This window comes from Bos mutus, chromosome 7 (genome assembly GCF_027580195.1).
Source record: "Bos mutus isolate GX-2022 chromosome 7, NWIPB_WYAK_1.1, whole genome shotgun sequence".
NCBI lineage: Eukaryota > Metazoa > Chordata > Mammalia > Artiodactyla > Bovidae > Bos > Bos mutus.
In genome coordinates, this window is record NC_091623.1 from 18,461,207 (window position 1) to 18,483,502 (window position 22,296).

The following is a 22,296-nucleotide window of genomic DNA, read 5'->3' on the forward strand; positions in this document are numbered from 1 at the left end:
AAACCTCATGAACCAGCTTATGCTAGCTTCAAACATTTTTTTCTGCAGCTTCCTCACCTCTCTCAGCCTTCTTAGAACTGAAGAGAGTTAGGGTTTTTCTCTGTATTAGGCTTTGGCTTAAGGGAATGCTTGTGGTTTGCTGGTTTGATTTTCTATCTGGATCATTAAACTTTCTCCACACCAGCAATAAGATTGCTTCACTTTGTGATTATGTGTTCACTGGAGCATCTTTTTCTGTTTCCTTTGCATTCACAGCCTGGCCAAGTGTTAGGTGTGAGAGGCCTAGCTTTCGGCCAGTCTCAGCTTTTGACATGTCTTCCTCACTAAACTTACACCAAAAGCTATAAAAGATTAAAGTGAGAGATGTGCAATTCTTCCTTTCACCTGAACACTTAGAGGTCATTATTAGGCCTTGGCCTCAACCCAGGGACAGTAGAGCTTACACTTTACTACTTATGGCATCATGAATTCTGTGCTCCTGACTCTGATGAAGAACAGACACTATTGATGGGTCTAAAATTTTAAGTACAGAGACATATACAGGGTAGGGAGGTGATGTCTTTACCAAGTTCATTTTAAAGCTCACTGTATTTTCTATAGTTTAGTGTCACTTTCCATTTCCTTCCTCAAATCACCCACAAAACCCTTGAGGGCCTGGATCACTGTATTTGGACTGAAAACAGAATGTCAAATTTGGGGCCCTTCAGCCAGGGTCACCAAGAAGAAAAGAGAGAGAACCCAAATAAACAAAATAAGAAATGATAAAGGAGACAGAACAACCAATACCACAGAAATACAAAAAACCATAACGGAATACTAAGGACAATTATATGCCAACAAATTCAACAATCTAGAAGAAATGGGTAAGTTTCTAGAAATATACAGCCCACCAAAACTGAATAAGCAATAGATCATTTGAACAGACCAATCACTAGAGGTTGAATATAATCTGTAATTTAAAATCTCTCTACAAACAAAAGTCCAAAACCATATGGCTTCACAGGAGAAATCAACCAAACACACAAAGAATTTATACTGATCCTTCTCAAACTATTCCAACAAACTGAAGAGGAAGGAACACTCCCAAAGACATTCTATGAAGCCACCATCACCCTGATACCAAAACCAGACAAAGACATCATCAAAAAAGAAAATTACAGGCCAATATCTTTGATGAATATAGATGCAAAAATTCTCAACAAAATATCACCAAACCAAATCCAATAACATACAGAAGATCATACACCATGACCAAGTGGGATTCACCCCAGGCTCACAAGGATGGTTCAACATTCACAAATCCATCAATGTAATGCACCATACAAACAAAAAAGACAAAAGTCACACAATCACCTCAATGGATACAGAAAATGCATTTGACAAAATTCAATATCCATTCATGATTAAAGAAAAAATTCTTCCAGAAGCAGATATAGAGGGAACATATCTCAACATAATAAAAGCTATTTATGACAAACCCACAGCCAATATAATACAAGCTATTTATGACAAACCCACTGCCAATGTAATGCTTAACAATAAAAAGCCAAAGTCTTCCCACTAAAATCAGGAAGAAGAAAAGGATGCCCACTCTCACCACTTCTATTCAAATTAGTATTGGAAGTTCTAATCATGGCAATTAGACTAGAAAAATAAAAGGTATCCAAGTTGGAAGAGAAGAGGTAAAACTGTCATTATATGCAGATTCTATATATGATTCTGTATATAGAAAACCCCAAAGACTCCATACAAAAACTATTAGAAGTGATAAATGAATTCACTAAGATAGCAAGATAAAGATTAACATATAGCAATCATTTGCATTTTTTACATTAACAATATCAGAAAGGAAATGTAAAAAGGAATCTTTCAAAATGTCACACAAATTAAAATACTCAGGAATAAAACTGACCAAGGAGGTGAAAGATATATGCTGAGAATGATAAAAACATTAATAAAGAAAACTGAAGATGATTCAAAGAAATCAAAAGATATCATATCTCATGTTCTTGAATTGAAAGAATTAATACTGTTAAAATGGTTGTACTGCCCAAAGCAATCTACAGATTTAATGAGATTCCTATGAAATTACCCATGACATTTTTCACAGAACTAGAACCAATAATCCTAAAAGTTATATGAAACCATAAAAGACCCAGAACTGTCAAAGCAACCTTGAAGAAGAAAGAACAAAGCAGGCGACATAATCTCCCCAGACTTCAGACGATACTACAAAGCTGCAGTAATCAAAACAATGTGGTATTGCCACAAGAATAGACATGTGGACCAATGGAGCAGAACAGAGTCTGCAAATAAATCCACATACCTCTGGGCAATCAATCTTCAACAAAGGAGGCAAGGACTACAATGAAAACGAGATGGTCTATTCAGCAAGTGCTGTCGGGAAAGCTGGTCGAAAAAATTAACCTCATTACATAAATATGTTAAGATCAAAAAATAGGTTTTTTCTCACAACAGATAGTGTTACAGTTATGTTAGGTAAAAAAAATACACATTTATTGGAACTTTAAAACAAGAGGTTATTTCTCTTACTGTTTTATTTCTCTGTATAATACACACTGAAAATATTTATTCTTGGATTTCTGAGCAGAGTCTGTGAAAAGTGTCATGGATAGTGTTGTAACAATTGGTCAGTTATGTGTGTATTATGCTAGTACCTCTTTATGGAACTGTTGAAAAAATAGACAAGGAAATACAGCGATCCTGTGTTCTTTGTCAGTGCCTGTTGTTGTGTCTTAGAAAAGTCTTAAGAGAAATCAACTGTTTTAAAAAGATTGTTAACTAAAAGTAAAGATTTTCTTGGAAATGTGAAGTCCCAAGTTTATCTATGACCTAATTAGGCAAGTACAAATGTTGAAATGGAAAGTTTTTATAATACAAACCAATACTAATGATTTACATTTAAAAAATCAATTAATGTGAAGAATATTTTAATTGTAATGTATGGTGTTACACAAACTGGATGCCAAAACTACAAAAAATGTTCTATAAATAAAAGTTCTATGGTATTTTTTTGTGTATACTGATTGACTAAAGAGTTGCTTTTCATTTGCAAGACCCCTTAGAATTTTATGTTAATACTTGGTTGACAAAAGAGATGGTGAATTAAGTTAACATGAACATGTAAAGTTTTGCAACTAATACTTTTTTTATCAAAGATTAATAAATCAATTCTTCTAAAGAAAAGAACCAGTTTGTCAATGTGGATGCAAATGTTAGAAGAAATGATTTTTCTTGGTACTTGATTTAGTTATTCAAAAATTTTAAGCATCTTTTTACATCTTTGGTATGTGATACAGTATTTTAACTTTATATTTTCATGAACTGTAAATTAGGTGATTCCAATGAAAATTTGGAATTGAGATATGCTATAATTGTAAATACACAATGGATTCTGAAGACAGTATGAAAAAGACAATGTAAAATATCTTAAATATTTTTCTGTTTATTACATGTTGAAATGATTATTTTGGATCTATTCAATCACAAAATATATTGCTAAAATTAATATTATATTCCTTTTTACTTTTAAAATGTGGCTATTATAAAATTTAAAATAATGTAGTTTGAATTGTATTTGTATTGGATTTTTCTTGAATTGTATGATTTTTCCCTCAAAATATTTTGCCAATATTTTCCAATTCCTTTTTCATTTTCCTCTTGTGTATTATTAATAACAATACTCTAAATATTTAGCTACAAAACTTATCTGGTATTTGTATAGCACACTTTGAGTTCTTTCATTAAATCATTATTTACTCAAAATATGATGACAGTAAATATGGAAATTCTGTTTTATTACTAATCTAAAATTTTCTTACTCAAACATTTTTGTGAGTTAAATCTTTTCCTTCTGGTAAATGTCACACAGAGCTAGCTCTTCAACAGTAACATACCCTGTGCTTCCTTTTGAGTTATTTGTTCTTTAAATCTGAGATTGCAATCAGAATTTGGCAGGAGAGTTTAAGGTAAGAATAAAAGTATATACGTTTAAATATTTTCCAGTTTTGAGTTAAAATCATCAGAAGAAAAGTATTTTCAAATAGGACTTGCCAGCAGAGTAGGCAAAGATAGGTTGGCACATGTGTGAGGTCTTTGGTGTCATGCTTCAGTGCTGATGTATGGTAAAATCCTCTCCACTCAGTCATATAGGAGGTGAATTGGAAATTAGAGAAACGTAACTACAGAATCACTAGACACAGGCAACATACTGTCCTCAAAGGGTCCTAGAAGTAGCTCAAATCACAGCCTCTGGGTAAATGGCACAGAGAGATACTTGAAATTACATGTTGGGACCACAATCTCTGAAACTAATTTAATTATGCTCAGGACCACTAAGATCTGGTCTGGAATGGGATATTAAAGTTGACTTTGAAATGTGAATAATGCTGATTTGTCACAGACTCAGCTCAAAGTGTATTAATGTTTTAGACTGTGGTACAGATGCAGTGGTCCCTTCAGTGGATGTTTTTTAACCTCCAATTCAGATTTCGGACTCTCAAAACAAATACAAACCAGAGGACAGAAGGGAAAAGGAAGGAAAGATGGGAGAGAAGGAGGGAGAAAGGAAGGAAGAAAGCAAGCAAAAAAAAAATCCCCCAAACCCCAAAACATTAGAAGCAGTTCTTGTATTCCTTGTCTAGAGAGTGTTCTGCAGTCTCACATTTCATCATTTTTTGAGGGGCGTGGAATACAAACTAAATACATTTCAACTTAACAGAGTGGTTAAAGAGGGGTTTCCCAAATCCTATTTCTTTTCTTCATTCTGAGGATGCATGGGCATCCTCAGCATCACAATTACTTTTCCCTATCCTGGTAGGTCCCTGATTTTTTTAAAAAAGAGTCAGTATAATTAAAAGCCTAATTTGGGCCCAACTGTCAATCAAAGCTCATAAATTCTTATATACATGTTCAGATGCAAAATGCAAGTACACATACACAAGACATACTGCAGAATCTTCCTGTGATGAGTGTGTTTGGAGCTTAGAATAACGAAGCTTATCCATTATTAGAGCAGCTCACAGTACAGATACATCATCAGTGTTTTAGAAGACCCATGATGCACTTGATTATATTATTTGTAAATGAGATACCGGACAACAATACTGTCATGTGCCAAGCACAATCAGAGAAGGTCAAAGGGAATTACAATTTTGCCAGTAAAACCTTTTTTGCTAGTAGTGGACATGAGCAAACCAATAGTTTATATATATAAAAAAAAGATCCCTGAACTACATAAACTACTTACGTGATTCACTCACAATACACGGTCTAGGCAAGGGAGGGGAAGTGTGTCCAGCTTATTTGATGCATAGAAAGTCTTTCTATGATGTAAATGAAGTAAAGATGTAGATATTTATATGCTGCATAGAAGTTTCTCAAAGATGTTTTATATAAACTACAATTACATGGAAGAAATGAATAAAATAAAATTATAAAAAAGTATTCTTATCCTCTAAAAGGGGTAAAATTATTCAAGAGAGTTGTTGTTGCTTTTTATTTATCCCTTTCAACATTTTGCTTTAGTTTTCATTATGGCTCTACATTCTGACCAACTGATCTTTCCACTTAAGGTGGCAAAGCTATCTGAGGAAACAGACAGTCAGACCAAGTCTGCATGTGGTAAAAAGGCAGTCTCATTAAGATGGAATAAATACTAGCACCACTACAAGTATTCTATGCTATTGGCCATAATATACTGCAGCCTGTCATCAAATACGTCAAATAACATTTGCTGGAGACAAACTGAGAGATCATAGAAAGTCTATCCCTTTCTGTACATCTCAGTTCATAATGATTTCTGAACATCTAAAGAGCCTAGACCCAGCCATAGTGACAGAGTTTCTTGGTATATACCTTATACACATTATATACATTAATGATAGTTTTCATACAACCATGGTTTTGCCACGATCTTTTTCTATTCAAATCTTACATAAGTTGACCTAATGTATGCAAAATCAGTAAGTATTTATTCTTCCCCCCTCAAAATGTATAATCTTAGATTGTTTGATACTAACCTCTCAACTAGTCTAATAAGAAACAGTCTTCCTTTCTACAAAGTCCTCTTTACTAGCATTATTAAATTAAAAAAAACAGGATAGCTATTTCTGTTTCACTGTCTCTTTAAGAAGAATTTAAACAGTTAAGCAAAGAATTTGTTTCTAACATACTGCTACATGGGTCTGCTAAAAATTCATGATTTTAATTCACTATTTAGCTAAGTTGTACCATATAGTGTTTTCTATATTTAATATTTAATCTGCCAATTTATGTTAATTATAGTGCAAGCTGAAAACAATGTACCATGTTACACCTTCCACAACCGTATGTATATGGAAATGTCATGTACTTTTCATGAAACTTATCATTTTTTTCAGTGAGTGAGCATGCTGCAGAGAAGTACAGATGAAGTTTGTATGTACATAATTGGAGAAAAACTAGATGATTTAATAAACAAAGATTAACAGTCAACGTTAAAGTTCAACATGTTTTACTCTTCTAGTTAAAATTATCTGTAACTCTACAGATCTCATTCTATTTGAATAAGAATAATATTCACTACTTACCTATTTTAGCCAAAGTAATTTGAGTATAAATATCATACAATGATTTATGTTAAGTGCTTTGAAATTCTGAGATTGTATATGTCTAAGCTATAAAACAACATACTAGTTCCAAATAAGAAAAGGAGTACGTCAAGGCGTATATTGTCACCCTGCTTATTTAACTTCTATGCAGAGTATATCATGAGAAACGCTGGGCTGGAAGAAGCACAAGCTGGAATCAAGATTGCCGGGAGAACTATCAATAATCTCAGATATGCAGATGACACAACCCTTATGGCAGAAAGTGAAGAGGAACTAAAGAGCCTCTTGATGAAAGTGAAAGAGGAGAGTGAAAAAGTTGACTTAAAACTCAACATTCAGAAAACTAAGATCATGGCGTCTGGTCCCATCACTTCATGGGAAATAGATGGAGAAACAGTGGAAACAGTGTCCGATTTTATTTTTTGGGGTTCCAAAATCACTGCAGATGGTGACTGCAGCCATGAAATTAAAAGACACTTACTCCTTGGAAGGAAAGTTATGACCAACCTAGATAGCTTATTGAAAAGCAGAGATATTACTTTGCCAACAAAGGTCCATCTAGTCAAGGCTATGGTTTTTCCATTAGTCATGTATGGGTGTGAGAGTTGGACTGTGAAGACAGCTGAGCACTGAAGAATTGATGCTTTTGAACTGTGGTGATGGAGAAGACTCTTGAGAGTCCCTTGGACTGCAAGGAGATCCAACCAGTCCATTCTAAAGGAGATCAGTCCTGGATGTTCATTGGAAGGAATGATGCTAAAGCCGAAACTCCAGTACTTTGGCTACCTCATGTGAAGAGTTGACTCATTGGAAAAGACTCTGATGCTGGGAGGGATTGGGGCAGGGGGAAAAGGGACCACAGAGGATGAGATGGCTGGATGGCATCACCGATTCGATGGACGTGAGTCTGAGTGACCTCCGGAAGTTGGTGATGGACAGGGAGGCCTGGCGTGCTGTGATTCATGGGGTTGCAAAGAGTTGGACATGACTGAGCAACTGAACTGAACTGAACCACCTATAATGGCATAAAAATACCTAAGAATAAATATAAATGAAGCTATGTAAAACCCTTTTAGTGAAAACTACAAAATATTATTGACAGAACTAAGAAGACGTGAGTAAATGAAATGTTCAGGGTTGTAGATTGAAAAACTCAATATAGTAAAGGTATCACTCTTTTGATATATGGAGACTTTGCTGATACCTTTAAGGCATAGAAACACAGAGGGTTAGGCAAAATGAGGTGAAAGGTAATACTTTCAAAATAAAAGATAAAACTTCAGAAAAAGAACTAAAATCAGAGATAAGCAACTTACCAGTTAAAGAAATCAAAGTAATAGTCATAAATATGCTCCTCAAACTCAAGAAAAGAATGGATGAACTCAGTGAGAACTTCAACAAAGGGATAGCAAATATGAAAAAGAACCAAACTGAAGAATAGAATTACTGACAAGAGAAATGCACTAGAGGAACTCAACAACAGACGAGGGGATGCAGAACAGAGCAGTAATCTCTATGACAGGGTAGTGGAAATTACTCAACTGAAACAGCAAGAAGAAAACAGAATAAAGAAAAATGAATATAGTTTAAGATACCTCTGGGAAAACATCAAGGAAACTAACATTCATGTTATAGGCATCCCAAATGGAGAAGAGAAAAAGAAAGGGACAGAAAACCTGTTTGAAGAATGGCTGATGGCTGAAAACTCCTCTACCATTCTGGTGATGGAAACAAGACATTCAAGCCCAAACAAGATAAACCCAAAGAGACCCACACCAAGATGCATTATAATCAAAAGGTCAGAAGTTAGAAACAATATAAAAAGCAGAAAGAAAAAGAAACTAATTACATATAAGTTCAGTTCAGTCTCTCAGTAGTCTCCAACTCTTTGCAACCTCATGGACTGCAGCACACCAGGGTTCCCTGTCCATCACCAACTCTTGGAGCTTGCTCAAACTCATGTCCATCGAGTCAGTGATGCCATCCAACAATCTCTGTCATCCCCTTCTCCTCCTGCCTTCAATCTTTTCCAGCATCAGGGTCTTTTCCAATGAGTCACTTCTTCGCATCAGCTGGCCAAAGTATTGGAATTTCAGCTTCAGCATCAGTCCTTCCAATGAATATTCAGGACTGATTTCCTTTAGGATGGACTGGTTTGATCTCCTTGCAGTCCAAGGGACTCTCAAGAGTCTTCTCCAGTACCACAGTTCAAAAGCATCAATTCTTCGGCGCTCAGCTTTCTTTATAGTCCAACACTCACATCCATACATGACTATTGGAAAAACCATAGCTTTGACTAGAGGATCTTTATTGGCAAAGTAATGTCTCTGCTTTTTAATATGCTGTCTAGGTTTTACTTCCCTGGTGCCTCAAATGGTAAAGCGTCTGCCTACAATGCGGGAGACCTGGGTTCAATCCCTGAGTCGGGAGATCTCCTGGAGAAGGAAATGGTAACTCACTCCAGTATTCTTGCCTGGAAAATCCCATGGACGGAGGAGCCTGGTGGGCTACAGTCCAAGGGGTCGCAAAGAGTCGGACACGACAGAGTGACTTCACTTTCACTTTTTCACTTTAAGGATTGTCGTAGCTTTTCTTCCAAGGAGCAAGCATCTTTTAATTTCATGGCTGCAGTTACCATCTGCAGTGATTTTGGAGGCCAAGAAAATAAAATCTGTCACTGTTCTCATTGTTTCTCCATCTATTTGCCATGGAGTGATGGGACTGGATGCTATGATCTTAGTTTTTTGAATGTTGGGTTTTAAGCCAGCTTTTTCACTCTCCTCTTTCACTTTCATCACTTACATATATGGAAAACCCATATAAGAAAGACTATTAGCTTCTTTTTCAGCAGACTTTACAGGCTAAAATGGACTGGAATGATATTTTAAAATACTGAAAAGAAACAAAAGCTTACCAAGAATACTCTACCCAGAAAGTTTGTCTCTTAAAATTGAAGGGCAGATAGTTTCCCAGATAAGCAAAAACTAAGAGTTAATTACCACTAAACTGATCTTACAAAAAATGTTAAAGGACCTCCTTTAAATGGAATAGAAAATCCCATAACTAGAAACAAGAAAATTATGAAAGAAAAAAATCTTAGTAGTAGTAGAGGCAAACATAAAAAAAAGTAATAGATCAATCACCTATTAAACCAGGTTAAAAGAAAAAAGTACATCATATCTAATTAATTAGTTAAGTTATACACAAAATAAAAAGATGTAAATTATGTGGGTGAGTAGAGCAGTAAAAATATAGTATTTTTAAAATGTGCTCAAACTTGGCAACCATCAAGTCAAAATAGACAGCTATAATAAATAAGCTGTTATATATAAACCTCAAGGTAACCATAAATCATATATATGATATATATATCAGATACATATTATATATACATGATATATATCTGATATATAGATCAGTAGAATATACTATAATGTCCAAAAGTAAGCCCACACATGCATGACAGGTCACTTCAACCATGTCCAACTCTTTGTAACTCTGTGGACCATAGCCCTCCAGGCTCTTCTGTCCATGGGATTCTCTAGGCAAGAATATTGAAGTGGGTTGCCATGCCTTCTCCCATCTTCCTGACCCAGGGATCAAACCAGCATCTCACATCTCCCGTGTTGGCAGGTGGGTTCTTCATCCCTAGCACCACCTGGGAAGCCCAAATTAATTGATGAAGCAAGAGTCAAGACTGTACGTGCGGAGAAGACAGTCTCCTTAATAAAGAGTTTGGAAAACTGGACAACTAAATGCAGAAAATCAAACTAGAACATTTTTAATACCATACCAAAAAAAAAAAAAACAACTCAAAATGGATCAAAGACTTAAATGTAAGACCCCAAACCGTAACACTCCTGGAAGAAAACACAGGGAATAGCTCTTTGACACTGGTCTTGGCAATATTGGTTTCTCTGCATCTGTCTCCTCAAGCAAGGACAACAAAAGCTAAAAAACTGCATTGGACTGCATCAAACTAAAAAGATTTTGTACAGCAAAGGAAACCATAAAAAGTGAAAAGGCAAAATACTGAATAGGAAAAGATATTTGCAAATGGTTTATCCAATACGGTGTTACTATCCAAGATATGTAAGAAACACATACAACTCAATATTAAAAAACCACAAGAATCCAATTTAAGATGGGCAGAAGAACTGAGTATTTATTTTCCCCAGGAAAATATGCACTGTCCAACAGATCCATGAAAAGATGCTCATCATCATTAATCATCAGGGAAATGCAACTCAAAACCATAATAAGATATCCTCTCATACCTGTCACAATGGTTATTACCAGACATCAAATAACAAGTATTGGTGAAGATGTGGAGAGAAGAGAACCCTCATACCCTGCTGATAGGAACATAACTTGGTAAAGTCACTACAGAAAACAGTATGGAAATTTCTCAAAAAATAAGAAATGGAACTACAATACAATCTAGCAGTTCTTTTGGGTATTTCTCTGAAGAAAATGAAAACACTAATTTGAAAAGAAGTATGCACTCCTATGTTCACTGCAGAATTATTTACAATAGTCAAGATATGAAAGCAACCTAAGTGTCCTTTAATAGATGAACAGATGAAGAAGAAGTGAGTAATGGAGAATAAAGAAGACTCAGCCATAAAAAGGAAATCCTGCTATTTAGGACAACATGGATAGACTCAGAAAGGGTATTATGCTCAGCAAAATAAGTCAGACAGAGAAAGACACAGAAGTGATTTCACTTATACGTAGAATCTAAAATACAAAACAATTGAACAAACAAAACAGAAGTAGACTCGGATACAGAAGACAAACTGGTGGTCACCAGAGGGAAGAGACTGGGCGTTAGGCAAAATAGATAAAGAGGATTAAGAGGTACAAGTTTCCAATTATAAAATGAATAAGTCACAGGGATGTAATGTATAGTATAGGGAATATAGTCAAGAGTATTGCAATAACTTTATATGGTTACAGATAGTTACCAGACTTTTCATGGTGATCAACTTGCAATGTATATAAATGTCAAATAACTATATTGTATACCTGAAACTAATATGTCAAGTATACTTCAATTAATAAAAAACCTATGGTAATGATAAAGGCCAGTAATAACCTAGACAATCTGAAGAAAAGATTGATGATTTACTCTGCAAATATAAAAACTTACCAAAAAGTTGCAGTAATTAATACAGTGTGTTACTGACAAAAAGATAGACAATAATTCATGAAAATAATCAAGAGTTAAATAGATTCATGATATCCTATGACAATTTATTTTTTGAGAAGGTGATTCTCCAGAGCAGTAGGTATAGGGTGGTCTTTTTGACTACCAATGGTCTGAGTAATTGGAAATCCATGTGGAGAAAAATGAAGCTTGACCTCACTTGATTCCATAGACACAATTTAATTCCAGGTCACATCCAAATGTGAAAGCCAACATCATAAAGAGTACAGACAAAAACCCAGAGGCGTGTCATCATGACACTGGGGTAGTGAAGGATTTCTTAAATGAAACATGAAAAGTGCCGACCATAAAGTAAAATGCTTGGGAGTCTGTATTGTATTAAAATTAAGAATATTTATTAATCAAAAGACATTTTTAAGAGGGTGAAAGTGCAATCCCTGGAGTGGGAGTATACATTCACCACATTATAATAGTCAAAGCAGACGTAGAACATTTGACTGCACACATCACAGTCAAAGGGCTTGTGTCTTGAAGATGTAAAAAGTTTTCCAGAAAGATAAATAATTCAAGATAAAAAAGAGCAATAAAGGGTATCTACCTGACAGATAAACATGAAAAAAATGCCCAGCATCATCAATGATCAGAGAAACTCAAGTAAACCGAAAAAGACTGAGGTCATTGAGTACTGGTGAGTACCAAGTAAATTAAGCAATAGGAATTCTCACACCCTGCTGGTGAAGTACAAATGTCTTTGAACACAATGGACAATCTTATAAAATTATCTTTTGAAGCTGAACCTTCTACGTGATCTAGCAATTTCATTCCTAGATATATCAAAGTACATTTACAAGAGTTTTCCACCAAGAGGTACTCCCTGTAAGAATTAGTAATGCATATACTTCAGGGAGAAGAAAGGCATAGAAAGGAATGGAATGTATTCTTAAAGTGATGAAAGTAATTATAAGATATGTTGGAAATTCTAGTTAAACAGTGTGTAAACAGTTCATTTGTATCAGGTTAGAAATATGTGGGAAGCTTCCCTGGTGGCTCTGTGGTAAAGAATCTGCCCGCCAATGCAGGAGACATAGGTTCCATCTCCGGTCCTGGCAGATTCCACGTGCCACGGGACAACTAAGCCTGTGCACCACGACCACTGGGCCCACCTGCTTCTGCGACTGAAGCCCAGACACTCTAGAGCCTGCACTCAGCAACAAGAGAATCCCACACAGCAATGAAGACCCAGCACAGTCAAATAAGTAAAAGGACTATTAAAAAAATAAGTGGGAATAAAATTTCAGACATTAGAAAAATAGTAGGAAAGTCTTTAGGGCTAGATCAAGGGACAGAGTTCCTTGTTTTATTTTGGAGGAAGATATAAATATTAAATAAATTTAGATTTTGGTAGAAAAAATATAACATTAAATGTATACATTGCATCAAAGACTTTTATGTATTCATATTCCCCCAAATCTTAGTTTTCAATCTCTATAACAATAAAACAAAATAATAAAAACAAAGTGAAAAAATAAAACTCAGATTTAAGATATGTTAAAAAAAAGCATATGTGCACATGCATCAAAAGAGGTATATATCAATATTCACAGCAACATTATTCATAATATCCAAGAGTGAGAACCAACCCAAATGCCCATCAGCAGAAGACAGGATAAATAGTGTGCATTTGTTCAATGGACCACTATAGAGCAACAAAAATGAAGGAATTTATACCTACACTCACATGTGAAAAAATCTCACAAACATAATGTGGGGCAAAGGAAATCAAAAATGAAATAATAGATACCCTAAGAGTTTATCTGTAAAGAATTCAATAAATATGCAATACTAACCTGCAGTGTTTAGGGACACATTTAAGTTAGAAGAGGCATGAGGATGTTTCTGAGTTGCTGGCAATATTCTAATTTTTGGTCTGCCTGACAGTGACATGAGTGCTTATTCTGCGTTACTTCAGAGATGTACGCTTTGTTTTTTATGCGTTGTATATGTGTTATATATCCTTACAGCATACATTTTTCAAAGTAGAGGTTACGTTTTCTGGAATCAGGGAAGTTTGGTTGTTTGTGACACTGGAAATAATCTTGTGATACGTGTTCCAATCAGAATGACATTCCAGGCCTAGCTGCTGGTAAGCTCTGGGAATGAATGTTCTTTAGAAGGAGAAACATATTATTTTCCCCTTGTTTAACTTTCCCTGAGTACAGTAGAGAGATTTTTCAGCCTCCCACCTTCCCCTCTAAAAGCAGACTATAATGTCAAGACATGCAATATATTTTGAAGCTATGCAAGATCTTCCTTCCTGCTGTGCTTAATTTCTGAATCCAATGCTATCACAAAAACAGATGCAATGTGATGCCCAGTGGAAAGAGCAAGTATGATTTTCATCAGCACTCCATGGCCCTACTGTAAATTGGTCTTGTGTACACTGCTCAGGCAGATGAACCACACATTTTTTAAGATTTTAAGGCTGAGTAACAGAAAACAAAGTTCCTTTTTAAATTTAAAAGTAGGCATTTTTTTTTCCTTTCACATGGAACCAAAATCAAAATAAGCAGAGATGAGTTTTTTTTTATTTTCAATACTCTATTTTGAGCTAGAAAGATTATCTGAGATTATTGTAAACAATATTTAGTAAACTTGGTCATGGTAAAAACTAAAAATATGTCTGTTATCTATTTGGGGTCTGATTTCAAACTAACTTGACAATTGGATCCAAAATTTAATGGAAAATGCCAGATCTTAAAAAAAAAAAACTCTACTAATTACAAATGAGAAAAAATAAGGGCTCCATATAGGTCTAAAATGCTAATTTAAGTGGCAAAATAAATATCCTTCCTCCTTTTATCGACTATGCAATCCTCTCAACTGTGAATCCAGACCTATCTCTATAAGTAAGCAGTTTCACAGAAGGAATTATTAAGTATACAGGCCTTCGTCAAGCATTTTTAAACATTGGAATTGGTCCTGCCTTACCAAACCTGCCATTAAAGTACTGTGTGACTGTTTAGGTAGTAGGAGAGGTAGCCAGACAAAAGCTTCATATTCTGTCTATAGATAAGCTTCTAGCTTACCTTATATTTGATGTTACTAAGGAGATTTGATGCTGAAGCTGAAACTCTAATACTTTGGCCACCTGATGTGAAGAAATGACTCACTGGAAAAGACACTGATGCTGGGAAAGATTGAAGGCAGGAGGAGAAGGGGACAACAGAGGAAGAGATGATTGGATGGCATCACCGACTCGATGGACGTGAGTTTGAGTAAACTCGGGAGTTGGTGATGGACAGGGAGGCCTGGCGTGCTGCAGTCCATGGGGTCGAAACGAGTCGGACACAACTGAGCGACTGAACTGAATTAAAGAAGAAACATTTATACTGTGACTTGAATATACTTGTGCTATATATAAACAAGACCTCCACTTTACCAGTTTCAGGGGCAGAAAATAAACTCATATCTGTGGATTATTCAAATCAAATATTGCAAGTATTTCTAAGCATATCTTTCCTTTCATGTTTCCCTTGCTCTACTTCCTTTTTGGTAATTCCAAAAACTCAAGATTAATATAATCCCCAGCCTCATTCCTGTTACAATGAGCTGAGAGCTTGGACTTCTTCAATGGCAACTTTTGACTTGTCCCAGAAAGAGTCAGTGTTAAAATACTGTTATTTTCTTTACCATTCACAAAAAACTAACACAACACCAGAACATCATAAATCAACTATACTCCAAAAAACCCCAACAATGTGAATCTGCCAATTCTTGCCCAGTGTGTGATTAATGAGTGAGGAAGGCAGGGGCAGGGGGAGAGCCATTCCTCCAGAGCCATCCTCTTTGACTTTCATTAAAAAGTTGGTGCCCTGTGACAACCTAGAGGCGTCAGGGGGGGAGGAAGATGGGAGGGAGGTTCAAGAGGGAGGGGACATACTATACCTATGGCTGATTCATACTGATGCATGGCAGAAACCGACACAATATTGTAAAGCGATTATCCTCCAATTGAAACTAAATACATTTAAAGTTTAAAAAGTCCCAGGTCAATTGGCATTTACTGAGCAACTAAGCCTAAGGTGGTTTTCATTTCTGGCATTCTGAAACCTGTTCCTCTACACCCTCTACACCTTTTTCCCTTGCAGTACTACCACTCCCTTTTGCTTTCCTTCTCATAAAAACCTACCCCAATTTTTGGTTCCAAGGATGACTAACATTCTCTGGGGAAAAAATCTATTACTTTGATAGTTCAGAAAGTTTTTCTTGTGATGTCTTTTTTGGCTGAATAATATTCTGTTAGAGAAAGGGGCACGGAGGATGAGATGGTTAGATAGCAGCACCAGCTCAATGGACATGAATTTGAGCTAGTGTAGGGAGATAACCCACTCCAGTACTCTTGCCTGGAGAATCCCATGGATGGAGGAGCCTGTTGGGCTACAGTCCATGGGGTCGCTAAGAGTCGGACACGACTGAGCAACTTCACTTTCACTTTTCAGTTTCATGTATTGGAGAAGGAAATGGCAACCCACTCCAGTATTGCTGCCTGGAGAATCCCAGGAACAGAGGAGCCTGTTGGGCTGCCATCTATGGGGTCACACAGAGTCGGACACAACTGATGCAACTTAGCAGCAGCAGCAGAGAGATAGTGTAGGACAGAGGAACCTGGAATACTGCAGTCCATGGGGTTGCAAAAGGTCAGACACAATTTAGTGACTGAACACATATTTTCTTTATATATTCATCCACTGATAGAAATTGTATTGTTTTCACCTCTTGGCTTCTGTGAATAATGCTATTATAGATATGGTGTACAAATAACTTTGAGACTTTGCTTTCAGTTGTTTTGGATAGATATACCCACAGGTGGGATTACTGGATCATATGGTAACCCTATTTTTAATTTTTTGAAGAGCCTCAATACTGTTACCCATAGCAGTTGCACCATTTTTCATTTCCAGTAACAGTGCACCAGGGTTCCAATTTCTCTACATCATCACTAGTTTATTTCTGTTGTTTTTTTCTATAGTGACCATCCTAATGGGTGTATAGCGGTATGTCATTGTGGTTTTGATTTGCTATTCTCTAACAGTTTGTGATAACTGAGCATCTTTTTACATGCTTATTAGCCATTTGTTTATCGTCTTTGGAGAAATGTCCTTTATTCAAGTTCTTTATTTTTTGTTTGAGTAAGCTCCGGGAGTTGGTGATGGACAGGGAAGCCTGGTGTGCTGCAGTCCATGGGGTCGCAAAGAGTCAGACACAACTGAGCGACTGAACTGAACTGCTTCTTGTTGAGTTGTAGTTCTTTATATATTCTGGATATTTACTCATCAGATATATGATTTATATATATTTTTTCCTTCTGTGAACAGAGCCTCCATTTTCTTTTAGCTTCCGTGTTACTATTGAGATCTGCCTTTCTGATCCTTTGTATGACATCTTCCCTGACCTGCTCTGGGGGAAACTTTTACCATCTCTTTTCCCCTAGTGGTCCCAAATTTCCTGACAATCTAGTTTGGCATTGGTGTATTTTGCTCTGTTTTTAGGGGTCTTTTTCATTCTGAAACTCTCTTCCTTCAGTTATGGGAAATTATACTTTACTTGGTTCTATGGTGATTTCTTTTCATTTTTGGTATCTATATTTTCTTTTATTCTAACACCTGAGTTTATTTTTGAGTGTCTTCTATTAGTTTACATTTATTATGACTGCAATGTGAACTTATTTCTATATTACAGTTTTTCATCTATTATGTTACATTACTGCATTTGCTTCTTTTTCCTCTGCTCCTTTTAGATTACTATTGGATTGTTGGAATTTTATTTTCTTTTTTCTGATTTGAAATTTGTACATATTTTTTACCCTGCATGGTTATTTAGCCTTAAGGCCCTATCTCCTATGTCCCTGTGGTTGTTAGAATCCCAGCGTTATCCCCTTTGCCCGACATTTCATATCCAGCACTTTGTGGGCTGCCTAACACTTGCTGCTAGCTTCTGAGATGGGTCTATTTGTGTCAAAAGGGTATTTGTAGTGGTCTATTTATTATATTAATCCAGCATTTCTGTGTTGCAACAGGAAGAGTTACATTGTAGTGTTCAGTCTATCATGTTGCTTTACTGAGAAGTCTACCCTTAATAAATGTCAAATATAAATATGTATATGTGTATACCTGCATATGTGAATGTATCAATTGAGTGATGAAGTAAAACCAGTACATGATTTTCTATGATTCCACATAATACAGCTTTTGTTAGCATAAACTTGATAAAGAGAGCCATGTTATTTTGTATGAACCAAAGACAATCCTTTACAACTGACAACTTTCAAAGCCTTTGTAGTTTTAGAAAGGATGCCCTATAACCATCTGAGCAGAGTTTGAAAGATAATGAATACTGCAAACAGCAGTGTACTATAACCCCCAACACGAAAAACTTGCAGTTGTTTCAGGGAATGAAATTTGGAAGTACTTATCAGACCTTCTGAACTTTGAACAAAGTTTAAAAGCCTGGAAGCATTTTTTTTTTTTTCCTAAGCAGTGTGCTGGTTAACTTAGAAAACAACTTCTCTATTTGAACCATGGCTTGTATCCCTCTATGTTAGCCACAGCAAATGTTCATCATTATTTTAAAAGCTAGAGAGTAGGAGGGAGAGTAAAATATCTGCCTCGAGCATTTTTTTTCCTCCAAAAATAAAAAGAGAAAGGGAGGAAAGAGGCATAAAACAATATTACGCTGCATTCTCCACTTTGTCGTTCAATGCCTTACAATTGCCTAATTGTTCATCAGGTTCACAAAAGAAATACCTTTTATTTTCTCCAGGCACTTAGAGATGACTAAGTGTCACTTAGTCAATTGGCAGAACAAAGAAGTCAATTATGGATCACATTTTCTCTGTTTCGTTATTCTTGAAAATAATTCACTTTATTGGTGTAGTGTTCTGGAAAGGTGAGGGATTGACAGGCCCAGAGTACAGAAATATCAACCCATAGATTCAGGTTGCACACATGCATTTCTGTTTAAAACTAGAGGTGAAAAGGTAACCGTTTCTCAGTCTCTTCATACTGAAAACTACTCTAAAAAAAATGAAATACTAAGAACTCCTGACTTCCTTCCGATATATTTCAGCTCAACTTAAAGTCACATGCTCACATTTTCTTTCCTCACCAGTCCTAAAGATTAATTAAGCTAGTCCTCAATTATCTCTTTGATATGTGTATAAAGTAGTGATTTAGCATTACAATATAAAAAGCTTAAAGTATAATTTTCATAGATTTCCTCTAGCTAAAATATAGTATTACTCTTGTGGAAATTTGAAAAAAATATACATGTAAAAGGGAAAATAAAAATCATCAGTAACTTCATAACACAGAGAAAATCACAGTTAACATTTCTGTACAATGCTGCCACAATTTTCTGTATTTATATAATAAATTATAATCACATGAATTATTTTATAACTTCATTTTATATTTTGTGAGCATTTATAAGAGATCAAATGTTCCCCTAAAATGAATTTTAATTGCTAAATTATTGTCCATAAATGGACATACTCTAATTTATTAAAGCATTCCTTTTATGTTGGGTAGCCAAAATATTTACACTGTGCCATCACAAATAACCATTGAAATGAATACCATTAAATATATGTCTTATTTTTGAACTTTTTATTTTGTTTTGCTGCTGCTAAGTCACCTCAGTCGTGTCCGACTCTGTGTGACCCCATAGACCGCAGCCCACGGGGCTCCCCTGTCCCTGGGATCCTCCAGGCAAGAACACTGGAGTGGGTTGCCATTTCCTTCTCCAATGCATGAAAGTGAAAAGTGAAAGTGAAGTCGCTCAGTCGTGTCTGACTCTTAGCGGCTCCATGGACTGCAGCCTACCAGGCTCCTCCATCCATGGGGTTTTCCAGGCAAGAGTACTGGAGTATAGCTAATTGTGATAGTTTCAGGTGTACAGCCAATGGACTCAGCTATACATATACGTATCCATTCTCCCCCAGGGAACATGTGTCATTGTATAAGTCTGCTTATTTTCTTACTTGTAACCTACTTGTAGTGGACTTACTACAGTAAAAGTTACTGATGTTAAGACTTACACAGTATGTGGTCAAATCACTTTCCCCAAATTTACTACTTCACTGCCCTAAAAGCAGAGTCAGTTTTATATTTGTAATAAATTTCTGAATGATGAAAATATTAGCTTAATCAATTGACCATGGGTGGCCTTAAGTCACAGAATCAAGCTATTGGATTTTTCTATTAATTGTACAATTAATTTTTCTATTAATTGTAGAATTGTAATTCAATTCTATCCATTGAAGAATGTGTGTTCCTTTATTATATTTGTATTTTTCAATATAATGTTAGGAAAGAAATTCATACTTAACTATCCTTTAATCTTGTATAGTAGTCTCTGAAATAACTCACTATTATTCTGATCACTTTAATGTAAGTTTGTTATTCAGACATATAAAACACATTCACATAGCAACATATTTCTTTATCTTTCCTTATTTTAAGAAAAGTGTCTTAATTATAGAATATCTCATATTTTTTAAATAAGCCAACATGCACTATTCCTTTTAAAATTGATCTAAGAACTTAAGAGCCTAGTAAAAGTTGGAGAAATATCTGGAGAAAACAAGCACAGATGTTTGGTATTTTCTTTAAATCACTTTTTTCCCCAGAAATTGTTTACCAGAATTTACTAAATATGGGAATAAGACTGCTACAGAATACAATCTATATCCACAAATGGGATTATCAAGTTATATTCAATCTATTCTGTATTTTTTAACAGCAAGTGCATTTTCTATATGCAGAGCAAGCTCTGAAGAGCACCACAGCCACAAATTGCGATTAGAAAAGCTGCTTGTTTAGCAGTTTCAAAGAGAACCAACATGACAATCAAACATGGAAAGAGCAGATGGAAAATTTATTTTAGGACATGCAGCAATAATAGAGAAATTAGGGAGCAATTAAAACATGAAAAAAAATCAGCTTAGCTGAGAAAGTGAATCTAAAGATAGTTCAGTTCAATTCCCAATTATGCTTTTTTTTTAAACTGAAGTTTGAATTAGAATGAAATCTGAATGTTCTTTTAAGAAGTACAACTTAGAGTGACATGTGGTGACTTAAAACAGCCTTAGTACACCTATGGGTGATTCATATTGATGTTTGAGAGAAAACAACAAAATTCTGTAACGCAATTATCCTTCAATTAAAAAATAAAATTTTTTAAAAAACAGAGCAATTATTCAATACCACTTATTTTTAGAAGATAAATTATTGATACCTATATTTGATTGCTGGTAGAGAGCAACAGTTTCAAAGTCACAGTAGACAGCCTTGTACGTTTTTTAACTAACTACATTTAAAAATTAAAATTTTTGTTTTAAGTTGGTTGCATAAGAGTAAAGGCCCCATCTATGAATTTCTCAGACATTTTGTACCTAACACATCAGGAGAAATTAATGTGACCTTTGAAAATAAAGTTTCCTTTAAGTCAGTACTACTGGATTTAGATAGAATATGTCAAGGCACAAAAATACCTTCACAGGAATATTTGCATCTCCAAATGGAAATGAATTGTAGCATTCAGTAGAGGTAATTCCAGACTCTCAGCCAGAAATCTTGTTCTGCTTCTGTTGAAACTTAATGCCACCGAAGGCAGTGGGGATCCTACGAGGCAACCCAGCTCAAGGAAGTGCAACGGTTTGTCGGTGCAAATAAAGTAGCATCACAGGCTAGATTCTCTGGAAGTGAATCCTAACCCAAGGAGTCATGTGCTAGTGATCTAATAAAATGCTCCCAGATGAAACCAATAAAAGAGTGGCGAAAACAAAGTCAAGGAGGAGGCTGAAACTAACCAGGTGTGTTTCGAGCAAAGGCCCTTGCAGGGCAGCTTCACCCTAAAGCAGAGGGAATTTTGAAGTATTATTATGGCATAGTTTATCCCAACACATAAATACAACTCCAGGGAAGATGTGGCTTGATTGAATTATGTTGCCACAAAAAGGCTATTGGTCTCCTCCGCAATTAATATCAGATTCCACACCTGACAAGTCAGAATTCAGCCTCTGTGAAAAGTCTAGGCTACTGGGTCCAGGCGTCCTCTCCAATCTAACACCACCGTTGGGGGTGGGGTCATTCAATTTGTAGGCCTAAACAGGGAAAGGATGTGGTTGGAGCAGAGTTGTTTTTGTTTTTTTTTTTGGTGTCAGGAACTCAGGAACAGTTGGTAAACGAAGGATGGTGAAGATTAGAAGCTCAATTTTGCATTGCTATTAAACATCCAGATGAGGATGTCACATAAATAGTTATATACATAGATCTGAAGTGCAGAGAAGGTTTGGGGGCTGAAGAAACAAAAGTTTGGAAATTTTAGTATATTGTTCAGTTGGTAAGTAGTGTCCGACTCCTTGCAGCCCCCATGGACTGTAGCATACCAGGCTCCTCTGACCTCCAATATCTCCTGGAGTTTGCTCAAATTCATGTCCATTGAGTCCATGATGCT

The 22,296-nt window shown here is 35.7% G+C and overlaps 1 protein-coding gene across 1 annotated transcript in view; it reads right to left on the minus strand.

Moving 5' to 3' along the window:
• Positions 1–21,409, minus strand: part of CCNH (cyclin H) — a 247,853-nt gene extending 226,444 nt beyond the window's left edge. The window contains exon 1 of the mRNA XM_070373101.1: positions 21,332–21,409. The gene's annotated coding sequence lies outside the window, so the exon portion shown is untranslated. The remainder of the gene's footprint in view (positions 1–21,331) is intronic.
• Positions 21,410–22,296: the final 887 nt, after the last annotated feature.